The following is a 13,793-nucleotide window of genomic DNA, read 5'->3' as shown; positions in this document are numbered from 1 at the left end:
ATTGTGACTGCCATTTTGGTTAGGTTCTGGTCATAATTTGGGGTATGTTTCTTCATGAAAGTTGTTTTTCTATGTCTTATCTTGTTGCTGTAAAAATTTCAGGTCAATTGACCATATCTACAGTGAGTTATGGCCAAATGAACAGTTACTGTTCATTTGGTCATTTCTGCAGGTGCTGTTGCAGGGTATCCGGATTGGGGCCAACTTTTGGTCCACTTGCTTTGGTCTTTTGGGCATGGTTTCTTCAGCAAAATTGTGCCATTATAAGTCTAGTTTCATGTCCAATTGGCCAAACACCAATTGAACCTACACAGCCAAAGTTATGACTGTCTAAGTGGGCTGCAATCTCAACCACCATGCTGCACTCTCTAGGCAGTATACTCATTCACTTTGCCATGCTATATTTCAGTCCCAATTATGGTAAAATTTCCTCAAATGGTCACTAATTGACCACTAGAATGTTCTTTAACAATTTCATAAGCCAAGTCCAATTTTTCACTCCTAAACCCTAGCTCAAATTCAAGGGTTACACCAATTACCTTAGTTAGCATACCAATTCATTATACTTGTGTATATGTACCTTAAACATCATTTCTAGTCCACTCTAAGTCCAACAAAACACTCATTCCTATTCCTTCAATAGGGCTGCCGAAATTCATGGTAGGCATACACTCAAATTTGGTTCATTTAACCCACAAATTCATATTCATTTCAAGTCTCTAACATAGAAAATAAGGGTTTTAAGTAGATAGGTGCACTAACCTCTTGTAGGGCAGAATTTTCCAAGCTTGAACTTCACTTTCCTTCCTTTTCTAGGCTGCCAAACACTTCCCCAAGATGAGCGGACAAGTTTTAATGAAGGTGACTTAGGGTTTAGTAGTGGAATTTCATGGGAAATGGAAGTAATTAAAGGAAACTTTCATGGAGGGTTATGGAGGGGAGGTTCACATTTTGAGGAAGAAGAAGAACCAGAAAATTGGTTTCTTAATTTGCCATTTTTCTCTTTTTAAAGAGTCTTTGTTGTGTTGTTGAATGGTGATTAGTGGAGGGCACTTAAATGACATCATGGTGATGTCATAATTAAGCATTTAAGTCATTTTCTTTTTCTTTATTTTCTATTCATTTTTAATTTAATTTTTAGCAATATTTATTCATATTTTAGATCATAATAATTATTTACTTAACTGGAAAAGTCGGCCAAAAATTGTCTCTAAAGGCGAAATGACCAAAATGCCCTCCGTTTGGCTTAACGGGTCAAAATTGTCTGTACCGATTGAAATATTTTTCTAAGTATTTTCTTGGCATTCTAATGCCATAGGAACCTCAATGACCCTTCTCTGGAGTCCCAAAAATTATTTTATGAATTTTTCCTCGGGTCTAGGGCTCCTCGTTGCGAGAACCGCAACTTCCCTCTGGTTACCCATCGCTTGGGCATCGGCTCGTTTAACTTGGTTGTATTTTATATCTAAAATTTTTCCTAAATTTTTCTTATTAATATTTGAGTTATTTATGACTCCTCACTTTAGTTTAAATATTTTTCCGAACGTTCTAGCTGTCCGGACCGACACCGGTCACCGGAACAGTAGAATGTACGTAATTGCTACAATGAGGGTGTTACACCTCCTTATGTTTTCATATCATTTTCCTTCTCCCTCTAGGTCCACATGTGCTACTACTAATCCTTCATAGCATAAAATTTTACTCCTCATTAGGATAACTAGCTAAGTCAACTTTTGATCACTCTTTTCTTATAGGGACACCAGTGTGGCTTGGGAATCGGCCATCTGATTTTAAGCTCGAGGCATGTGCTTCTTGGTACTTTGTTAACAAGGCTATAAATTTATCTCTTTCTTCTTGGGTTAAATCTTCAGCTAACTTAATGTCTTTAAGATTATTTGGTGTACCCAAATTAATAGAGATCGATTTTGATGCATTAACAAAAATAAATTCTAAATGATTATGAATGCCATGCATATGCCCATTAAAATAAATATCAAACAAGCAAGCAGAAGGACTGGGAATGTTATTGATCTTTGCCTTGAAATCTTTATCAAGTACATTAGAATTGGAAACATCAATATTACTACTATGAGCATTACAAAACATAGACTCAAACATAGGGGTGTAGCTTTAGGTGTTTGGCTTTTCATACAATCCTTAGATCAATGGTGTTGATTTTCTGCTTTAGCTCTTTCACATGTGGTAACCCCTAATCATATGTCAAGGTAATTGCCCCCTCTTTCAAGAATTTAGGAGGCTTTAGCTCTTTTTCCTCTTCTGTTAGGTCATAGCCTAAACCATGACTCGTGATCTGCCCCTTCATCTCAAGAAAAGTCACCAGACCATCTATACTTTCTCCTAGGCCTATGCTAAGAAAAAACTTCAGCCCTTTCTTCATAGTAGCCACTTTTAGATCCATCTAGTTTTTATAGATCCCAACAACTTGAAAATCAGACACTAGTGGAACTGAACCATCTAGTTGTAATGCAACTATCTCCTCATCAGAATCAGTCCAGACATTCAAAGGACCCTCATCATAGCTAGAATTATCACAAATGTCAATAATCATTATAGACTGAGGGTCATTGGGCTTTTGGATGGTTTGGAATAAGTTCATTAGGCTTTTGGATGGGTTGGATAAAGTCAATAATTCTGTTAGGGTTATTTGGGGTGATGGAGATCATGTGTAGACCTGGTGTAGGTAGAAATTTTGGCTAGCCATGGGGCTTTTGGGTTAATTTTCTGGGTCAATTATCCTTTTGGTATCAATTAGGTCTTAGATATCATGCTTAAGTTGAAAGCATCAGTCAGTGTCATGACTGTGGCCTTGGTAGAACCGGAAACATTGGTTGATATCATAGCTAGGTGGGAGTGGATTTGGTAGTGGTCTGGGTGCTAAGAGCTACTGGAGGTCTTGAACTTTGAGACGCTCCAAAACTTCAGATAAGGGTTAGCTGAATTGGAAAAAATCTCCTTGGTGTGTGAGACACAATTTAAACCTCAATAGCTTTAATGCCACTTAATTGGCCTACCTTGGGGCCTCTTTCTAAAGTTGACCACAATTGTCTCTTCTAGCTCAAACATCTTGGCGTTCAATATTTCATCAAGTACGGCCATAGTTTCTTCCATCTTAAGTAGTGCAGGTGAAATCCTTACCAGTCTCTTCCCTTCCCTAACCCAAGTGACCTGATTGGAAGTCTCTTTGGTGTGTTTTGAGGCTATGTTTGCTAAAAAAAATAGTATTTAAGGGTTAACCTAAGTATGCTATGTACATGAATGCAATGCATGAATGGACCATTTTCATCTTTTTTTTTTCTTTTTTTTTTTGCCTTTACTTTTATAAAACTAAAACCAAACCATACCAATAGAACCAAAACTGAACCAAAACCAGACCATATAAACTGAACAAAAATCGGACCAAAGACTGAATCAAAACCGAAAAAGAAATCTCTAGAACTGAATCTTCGCCCCCTTATACCTTCAACTTTCACGTGCAGGGTAAGAAAAAATTCTATCCTAGGCTATGGTACACTAGACACACCAACAGGGGGTGGTCCAGGACGATCCTTCCCTCACAAACAAAGGATTTATATCCTTAAAGTTTAACCATAAGTAAGCATCCTCTTGCTTAACATGGGTTTTGAAATGGACTTGGGCCTATACACACATTGGGTTTATGCATAGGCCTAGGTTCATCTCAACTACCACTAGAACTTATGGTTTAAATAGTAAGGTTATAAATCCAGCACCACAAAAATCTATGGGGTACCTAGGGTTGAAATCTATGGCTCATGGGCTTCATTGGGTAGGAAAAGGGTCACCCATGCGAGAGCTTGTCCATTAAGCGCAACGGCCGGAGCTGTAGCTCTTTTATATACTCAAAGGTACGGGCATGGGGTGCTAGCATTCACCAATTCGTCATAGCTCGAGTAAAACTGTGGTCTCCTTGGCTAGTACTAACGAGGCTAAAAGGGTAAAGGTGATCCGTGTGATAGTGTAGTGCAATGCAAAAAGTTTAGCAAAGGAATAATATTAGACTAATAGAAACATGTTGGAGTAACTATCCATTTAGTCCCCAGCGGAGTCGCCAAACTGTGGGAGGTGGGGGGCGTGAGGTGAAATATCATCCATTAAAATTATATAAAATGCACCAGGTAATGCCCAGGAAAGATGGTAGAGTCATAATAGTCTCACTTAAGTACCACCTCCTTAGACAACATTTTCTAGACATGCACTTCATACAATCCTAATAGAATCAAACCAATGGCAAGTACCGTTTTCCCATAACACTACCACGGTACTAAGGATTTATGCCACGAAAGCATAGATAGACATGAGTCGCCACCCGGGTAATAACCGGGACATATTCAGTGTTTCTTCCGAGGGTCATGGATGACAACTTACTCCTTGCAGAGTTTCCACAACCGTCATTATCATAGCCCAATGTCTAGGTTTGGGATAGTGGGTACTTAAAGGGAAGGTATTAGGCACCCCTTACGCCTGGTCTAACCTCGTTAATTCGAGTGCCAGTCCTCTACTAATGTTTCTAGAAGTCTTGTTTATTATTCCTTTATTAAACTTTATCCTAAAAATGTAATTCTAATCCTACACACGCAAGTAATTCACAAAGGGATTGTTGTTTACACACAATTTTCATGCACAAGTATTTCCTATCTATGGGGTTGCTAATTATTTAAATGATATTTACCAAATGACTAAAATTAATTTATTATTGAGAATTTAATTTACAAACAAATTCAATTTCAAATAACCCTACGTTTCTATTTAACCTAATTAATTAATTTTCATCAAGTTATCCTAAGGATAATTAAACTAAGTTAATTATGTACATGTTTAATTTATTCTAATATCACATAAGGCCCAAACAATTACAACCTAATAAAGATTTCTAACATGCAAAATTTATTTTACAATTACCAAGTATTAAATTAAATTTATTTACATGCCAATGTTAGTTTAATTTATAAACAAGATTAATTTTAATTTACAAAGTATTTATTTAAATTAATTACATGCAAAAGTCAGTTAAATTAAAAATAAAGTTAATTTTAATTTACCAAATAAAAGTTCTACTATTACTACAATTCCATGCCAATGGTTATTCGAGAAGTTTAGAGCTACTTACCTGTTGGTAAATGCAGTTGCCATTGGGGCAAGCTACCCTTAAAAAAGGGTATTTTCTTCTAGTATGGCAATGATATCCCTGGCTTACTCCTGTTTAGCTCCATATAAGCTCCACGCAAATGCCCTCTTTGGTACTTACCTTAGGGCTACTTACCAATTTTGTTTGTAATAAAAAATAAAGAAACTAAAGAAAATAAAAGAAATAAAGAAAATATTAATAACAATTTACATTGGATTCTAACTCTAGTCTCCTAAAGGGTTAAGATTCCTAATTAGTTACAACTACCTAATAGTCTAAGTCTTCTAACATGATCCAAACACTTCATAACACTTCTTGAATTAAAAGAACAAAGAAAAATAGATCAAATATCAATTAAAACCCAAGAAAATACAAGAACATGCATAAATATACAATTTCTAATTCTGGCAGATTAACGGTAGCAAGAAATTTGATTTTTTAAAAATAGTTATACATGTCTAAAAATCATAAAAAAAATTACAGAAGATAGCATACATATCATAAAAGATCATAAAATTTATAAATTAAACAAAACCCTGGCCGAATGGTCTACATAAATCGTAACTTTTCTAAGTGGCAGAATCGTACTACTTTTTTGTAAAATTCATAACTCATTAACCACAATAGATATGAATGCAAAGCCAATTGGAAAAGATTCATAAGATTTTGAAGTTAATTTTAGACACTATATTTGCACAAAAATATTAAGGAACAAGAGAGATACGGGCTCCACAATTTGGATATCCTGCAAATCAGATTTTACAGGAACCCTAACTTCAAATAGCCATAACTTACAAAATATTAAAGCTTTTTTAGTAATTCTTGAGCCTAAAATTAATGGAATTTTGTGTAGAATATGAATATAGTTTTCAAAAATTTTTTACTGATTCAGAAAATAAAGAAAAATAGTAAAAATATGAGAGACATAAACTAAACATGTGCAGAGTTGTGTATCCCCTCAAATTAAACATGATTACATGATCTATATGAACATATAAAATAAATTGAAGACAAGAGGCATAGAATTACAATATTGTGTGGCATAGATCTTGAAAAGAAAATAATAAAAACTGACCTTCCAGAAATCTTGTATGAAAATCTTCTTGAAGAAAAGAAAAAATAAGGAATAACTCAAAGAGTCTTGAATATCTCTAAATTTCCTATAGCTCTGAATTTTCTCTTCCTCTTTCCTCCCATCATCCCCTCTTCCCTTCTCTAGTATGGTATTTATAAGTTTTTGGGAGAGAGGTGTGATAGGGTTTGGAGTCTTAGGGTGATAAAGTTTTAGATGACCTAAACAACTACGATTGCAGAATTCGAATAAGACTGGGATATGGGTGAGGTGTTTCAACCAATAGAAAGACAGGAAAAAATGGAAGGCACTAATAGGGAGTGAGGAAGAGGTGTGGTAGGGTTTGGAGTCTTAGGGTGATAAAGTTTAGATGACTTAAACAACTACGATTGCAGAATTCGAATAAGACTGGGATATGGGTGAGGTGTTTCAACCAATAGGAAGACAGAAAAAAATGGAAGGCACCAATAGGGAGTGAGGAAGAGGGTGGGGCCAAGGAGGAGAGAGATATTTTGTTATTTTAATTTTTAGAGAAAAATTAAATGGGTCCCATTTAAAATTCCTAACTAGGTTTTCTTAGTCCCATGGAGCCCAATTAAACTTAGTTAGATTCATTTAAGAACTACCCATATTAAATTTAAACAAAATAAAATTTTATTTAAATTTAATTAAATTAATTTCCCCAAAACTTTATTATTGTTTTTATTTTTTCAAGATCATGCAACGGAATTAATAATTCAGCTCCATGCCTCCAATTACATCTTACAGTCATATAATTTTTCATCATCGGGTTTCCCATGGCCTCAATGCACATACTCATCACAAAATAAGGGTTTATAGTGCTACATGTCACTCTGTGAAATGACCAAAATACTCCTGTGTCTTAATTTTGAGTTCTCAACCCAAAATAATTATTTCTCTTCTTCTAATGAATTTATATCAAATATAAATTAATTAATTAATCTCTATTAATTAATTTCTCATTAATTAAATTCATATTTAAATACTTTAAATATAAATTTAACTTATATTATACATCCAATAATCTAGATTTGGTTTCAAGCAATGCTAAGGACTTTGCAATCTAATTGCAAACCAAACCTATTTAATTAATCAATTAAACTCTTTAATTAATTAATTAAATCATATTTAATTTGGTGATTATTTGTGTATGTGTGTGACTTACTAGGCTCATCACTAATTGGCAATGAGACATGATATCAACTCTTAATATATTCAGAACTCTTTCTTACCATAAATGATTTCTCTAAATCATTTTATGCACCTCATAGACCATGGTTAACACCTAGCATAGCATGCCATGGCCACCCAATCAGTAATAAGGTTTACCTTAAATGAACCTATAATCATATATTACCATACTCTAGAATCTCTCTGTTACAAAATCTCAATTCGAGCTAGAGTCATAGTTTGTAACATCCTCACTTTAGCTAGTCCGTACAGTCTATTGTTCCGGCGACCAATGTCGGTCCAGGCAGCTAGAATGTTTGAAATTATAAATAGACTAGAGTGAGGAGTTATAAAAAAACCGAATAATGTTCATAAAAATCAAGAAAAATTTATAGGAATGAAATACATTAAGGTTAAACGAGCCGAAACTCCAAAGATGAGTAACCTGAAAGGGAAATGACGGTGAAGGCTGTTAGCAATCCTAGACCCGGGAAAAACTACATGAAATAATTTTTTGGACCTCAGAGAAGGATTATTGGGGTTCCAATGACAATAAAATGTTAAGAAAACACAAGAAAAATTTAATCAATCGGTACACATAATTTTAGCTCCTTAAGCCAAACGGAGGGCATTTTGGTCATTTCATCTTTAGAGATGATTTTTGACCAACTTGTCCATTTATGTAACAAATTATATGACATAAAATATGAACAAATATTGATGAAAAATTATTTAAAAATGAATAGGAAAGGAAAGAAAAGAAAATGAAAGAAATTTAGCTTTATTACATAAGCATTATGTAAGCATGAGGTCATTAAAATGTTTGGCCAATTAAAACTTAAGAAATACAATTATAATACACTAAAAATAAAGAAAAGAAGTCAAAAATTTTGGAACAACCATCTGCTCTCCCTCTCTCCTTCCTTACCGCACCATAGCCCCACCATGGCCAAGCTTACCAAAGCTTGATTTTCTTGGTTTTTCACCCACTAAAACCTAAGTTGTCAACACAAAATCTTGTTCTTTCCTCATAGTGAAGCTTTTGGGAGCAAAAGAAAGTGTTAAAGAAGAGTTCTTGCAAGTTTGAATTTCACTCCATTAGATGTTAGTGACTTAACTTGCTTTTCTCTTTTAATTCATGTTGAAGGAGTATGAATGAGTGTAAATTTACAGAGAAATTTAATAAATATCATGTGTATGCCCATCCCATATTTTTGGCAGCCTTGGATGTGGTAAGGTTTTGATGATTTCATGGGACTAAAATGGTAGTATGGCTGCCCTTAGTATTAGTCTCTTAAGTGAAGTAATGAAATGCAAGTTAAAATGCATGGTTTGAGATAGTTGAGCTAGGGTTTGACCCAAATTGAGACCATGTTCATGTATTTGGTGAAAGAGAGTTTTAATGGTCAATTACTGACCATTGGGCTGTGTGTGAATAAGAAATGAAGTGGTTTGTTAAGTGGGAATTGAAGTTAGTGTGGCTACCCTTGGTGACCTGCAGGACTGGGCATGAGTCCAGTAGGTTTGGGCAGCAATAACTGGAGTTGTAGAGGTTCAATTGGTGCAAGGCCAATTGGACATGAAACTAGACACATAATGGCACAACTTTGGTAAAGAAACCATGCCCATAAAACCAAACTAATTTGACCTAAAGATTGCCCTAATCCGGGTGACCTACATTCTGCCTGGGTAAAATGACCAAATAAATAGTATTTATTCATTTAGTCATAACTCAGTGTAGAAATGTCCAATTGACCTAAAATTTTACCAGAAAATAGCTGAGACATATACCTACAACTTTCATGAAGATACCTAACCCAAATTTTGACCATAACATGTTCAAAAGGTGACTTGCAGTCACTGCCCTAAACACTGTAGATTTGGTCAGTCCAGAAAATCTAGGAAGTTGGCAATCCGGCCAGTTATGGTGTTTAGGCCATAACTTGAGCTAAAAAACTCCAAATGGAGTGATTCAAAAAAATAAATGTAACTAGACACAATAAGGAACAACTTTCATGTTGACCACTTTGCCAAATTCCCACTGCAAAAATGACTAATGGAACAGTAAACACAAAGCTTGAAATTTAAAATTTTTGAACAATTAACATTAAGCTTAGAAATGGTATTGGCAACAAATACCAACAATTTTAGAATGCAAAATGTGGTATGTTGGGAGTATTAAAACCAATGTACCTATTGACTATGCAAAAGTCAACTTTTTTGTTGACTAATGGAATGAATAGCAACACCTAAACTTAAATTTCAAGAATTGTATAAATTAAGAGTGTAACATGCCCTAGTACACATAGCAAGATTGGTTTGGATAGGTTGGCATGCCAATAGGGTTCTGTTAGCAGTACTGCATATGGCTTTATGCCATTCTGTGTTTTATGGCCTCATGTGCCATTCTATGATAAAATAGCCTTTGGCTATGTTAATGGAGTTATTATACTTGAATTTTATCCCTGATAATTATTACAGCTTATTAGTTGTTCTGTTGCACACCAGGAGACACAATGTGACCGATGGTGTGATGGTCTGAGGTACTTAGTACCCAGTGTCAGTTTACCCGTTTATCTAGTCCAGTTGACTATTAGGAGTTACTCGGGGCAATGATAATGAATCTTACAAAATTTTAATAGAATAATATTGCAACAAATGCCAGAAATTAAGTCTACCTAAAATGTAAACACACATTCTGCATATTTATGTTATTTTAGTTATTTTATTTTATATTGTCACCACTAAGCAGAATTGCTTAGCGTGTCGCTTTTGCCACGCGCAGGTACTAGAGACATAGCTGGGAGTCCAGCAGACCTCATAATAGGTGAGCTTTCAGATCTGCACACGGAGTCCAGAGTCACCTCACATTTGTAGTGCATTTGATGGGACATTAGGCCACTTTTGGTATTTTGGTATTTTGTATTTTGTAAACTTCTATAATGAATATTATAAAGTCATGTAATTATGCTTTTGATGTAATTATCTATGAACTATGTTCAGTAATAAATGTGAGCATTTCTCATTGAATTGAGTGTGATATGAAATGAATTGAATTTTGAGATACTGAAGTGATTTGAAAAATTGTTGAAAATATGTTGGTGGTTGACTGAGATTGAAATTATAATTATATTGGAAGTGTTTTTAACAGATTCAAAAGAACTGTTCTTCCAATTTACAGCCGGCACTCTGCCGGATTTTCTATAAAATTTACGAAAAATTCAGATTAATAAAAAATTGTAAATAAATAAGTAAAAAGGGTAAATTGAATTGAAATATGATTTGGTGCTTTGGCACACTGTGTGACATATCTTGCTCGGCTACACTGTAGATGGGTAAGGGGTGTCACATTATGTCAAACCCCATTTGCTATGAATATTATGTCCTCCTTTAATTCCAGTTCTTGATTAAAAAGTTTTTCTCATCAGAAACTCTTTTCTGAATAAATCTATCTGTCCTGGCCAGAAACTTGAAACATCAAGAACAATTAAATGAATATAGGATTTTATCCCTATTTACTTAGGGTAATGGATTCCATCTTGATCAACACCTACCTCCATATATAACTAGTAAGAGCCAACACATGCCAATATACCCATACACAGTACAAGTATGAAAACAGTATCAAACTCAAACCACCTATATACAAGATAACTATGCTATCTCAGGTCGAAAGATTTTATGCACTGATATGATTTATGACAATATATTGACAAGAGTAAACTCCATGTGCTTGTCATAAATGTCACTGGTTCGGCCTACTTATCATGTATAAGTGCCTATCATGTTTGTTATATGGCATGAGACTCACCATTCCATCTTATTTACATCTCATATAAATAACTTGGAAACAAACATGATTACAATCTTTCTGGATAAGTCATGTCCTTATTGTGAAGTATCCTCGATTATTAACCAATTTATGATACCTTGTGCTAGAAATACTGTCACTCATATTCCTAACAACTTAAGAATAGAATTTCTAACAAAATATCAAAGGACCTTTTCTATTACACATAAATATATTATGTAAACGAGAAAGTGAAAATGCCTTTATTAATAAAAATATGTACAAGATACATACTTAATGATATGCTCTAGGACATACTACAAACAATCTTCCACTAGCACTAGAGCCATTCATTATAATATCTTAGACCCATCTTCTCAAGATGTTGGTCTAACCATGCTTATGACAAAGGCTTAGTGAATGGATCAACTGAATTTTCAGCTGATGCTATTTTCTGCATGGCTACATCGCCTTGCCCAACTATCTCTCTGATAATATGGTAGTGCCTTTATATGTGTTTGGATTTCTAGTGAGACGGGGGTTTCTTATATCCAAACAACTTCTTTTGTAGCATCTGATGCAGCAATATACTCGGCCTCTGTAGTGGAATCAACAGTTGTACTTTGTTTGGAATTCTTCCAACTAACTGCACTTCCTTTACAAATGAACACAAACCTAGAGGTAGACTTTCTATTATCGTTATCTGATTGGAAATCAGAATTAGTATAACCATCCAATTGCAAGTCTCCACCTCCATATATCAAGAATAAATTCTTAGTTCTTCTCAAGTACTTAAGGATATTCTTGACAGCTATCCAGTGTTTCAAACCTGGATTGGATTGATACCTGCTAGTCAAACTAACAGCATATGCGATATCCGGCCTAGTACACAATATTGCATACATCAAACTTCCAATAGTCGAAGCATATGGAATCCTGGCCATTTTATCTCTTCCTTTAGGTGTCTTTGGAGACATCTCTTTAGAAAGGTGGATACCATGTCTCACTGGTAACAATCCTCTCTTGAAATCAAGCATGTTAAACCTCTTTAACACCTTTTCGGAGTATAGACTTTGGGATAAACCAATTATTCTTTTTGCTCTATCTCTATAGATGTGAATCCTAAGAATATAGGTTGCCTCCCCTAAGTCTTCCATGAAGAACGTATTTGACAACCATACCTTTATAGTTGTCAACATACTTGTGTCATTACCTATCAACAGAATGTCATCTACATATAAGACAAGGAAAGTGATAGCACTGTCACTAACCTTCTTATATACACATGGCTCATCCTCATTTTTGATAAAACCAAATGACTTAATGGCTTCATAAAAACAGATGTTCCAACTCCTCGAAGCTTGTTTTAACCCATAAATAGATCGCTTTAGCTTGCGCACTTTGGAACCATCTTGGGATTCAAAAAAAACCTAAGTTTTCCATGAAAATGTTTTCTTCAATGTATCCATTGAGAAAAGCTGTTTTGACATCCATTTACCAAATCTCATAATAGTATGCATCTATTGTTAATAGAATCCTAATTGATTTAAGCATGGCAACAGGAGAGAAAATCTCTTCATAGTTGATTACTTGCCTTTGGCGAAACCCTTTCACTACTAGCCTTGCTTTATAGGTCTCTACCTTTCCATCAGAACTAATTTTCTTCTTGAAAACCCATTTGTTTCCTATAGGTATAATACCTTCAGGTGGGTCAACAAGATCCCAAACTTGATTCTTATACATGGAATTAATCTCAGATTTCATAGCATCAATCCATTTTGAAGAGTCTATATCTAATATAGCTTTTTCATAGGTAAGTGGATTATCTCCATGATTTACTTCTTCATGAGTAGACAACTCTTGTTCTTCTTCATGAAGGAAACCATATCTCACTGGTGGGTGAGATACCCTGGTTGATCTACGAGGAATAACTGTAGATGTTTCATCAATAGGTGTAGGTTGATTAGATGGATCCATATTCATCTGATCTGTTGGTTGGTCAGAATTCTCCAATTCTAACTCTATTTGCCTTCCTTTGCCTCCTTGAACAAACTGTTGTTCAAGAAATGTGGCATCTCTACTTACCACAACCTTTTGTGATGTAGGCAAATAAAAATAATGTCCAAAACTATCTTTTGGATATCTAACAAATTGACCCTTTTCTGATCTAGTTTCCAATTTATCAGTGTTTAGCTTTTTGATATAAGTTGGACAACCCCAAATCTTAACATGCTTAAGACTTGGTTTTCTTCCATGCCATATCTCATAAGGTGTGGAAGATACTGATTTTGATGGAATCCTATTCAGAATATACAAAGTTGATTCTAATGCAAATCCCCAAAAAGAGATTGGCATATTAGTATAGCTCATCATACTATGTACCATATCCAATAGGGTACGATTTCTCCTTTCTGATACACCATTCAGCTGTGGTGTTCTTGGAGGAGTCAGCTGAGAAACAATGCCATGCTCTCTCAAGTATTCATCAAATTTAGTGCTCAAGTATTCACCTCCACGATCTGATCAAAGAGCTTTAATACTTTTTCCTGTTTGATTTTCTACTTTAGATTTAAATT

The sequence above is a fragment of the Hevea brasiliensis genome, chromosome 4 (assembly GCF_030052815.1).
Source record: "Hevea brasiliensis isolate MT/VB/25A 57/8 chromosome 4, ASM3005281v1, whole genome shotgun sequence".
Classification (NCBI taxonomy): domain Eukaryota; kingdom Viridiplantae; phylum Streptophyta; class Magnoliopsida; order Malpighiales; family Euphorbiaceae; genus Hevea; species Hevea brasiliensis.
The sequence above is the reverse complement of the archived record's forward strand: the minus strand, read 5'-3'. Positions refer to the sequence as shown.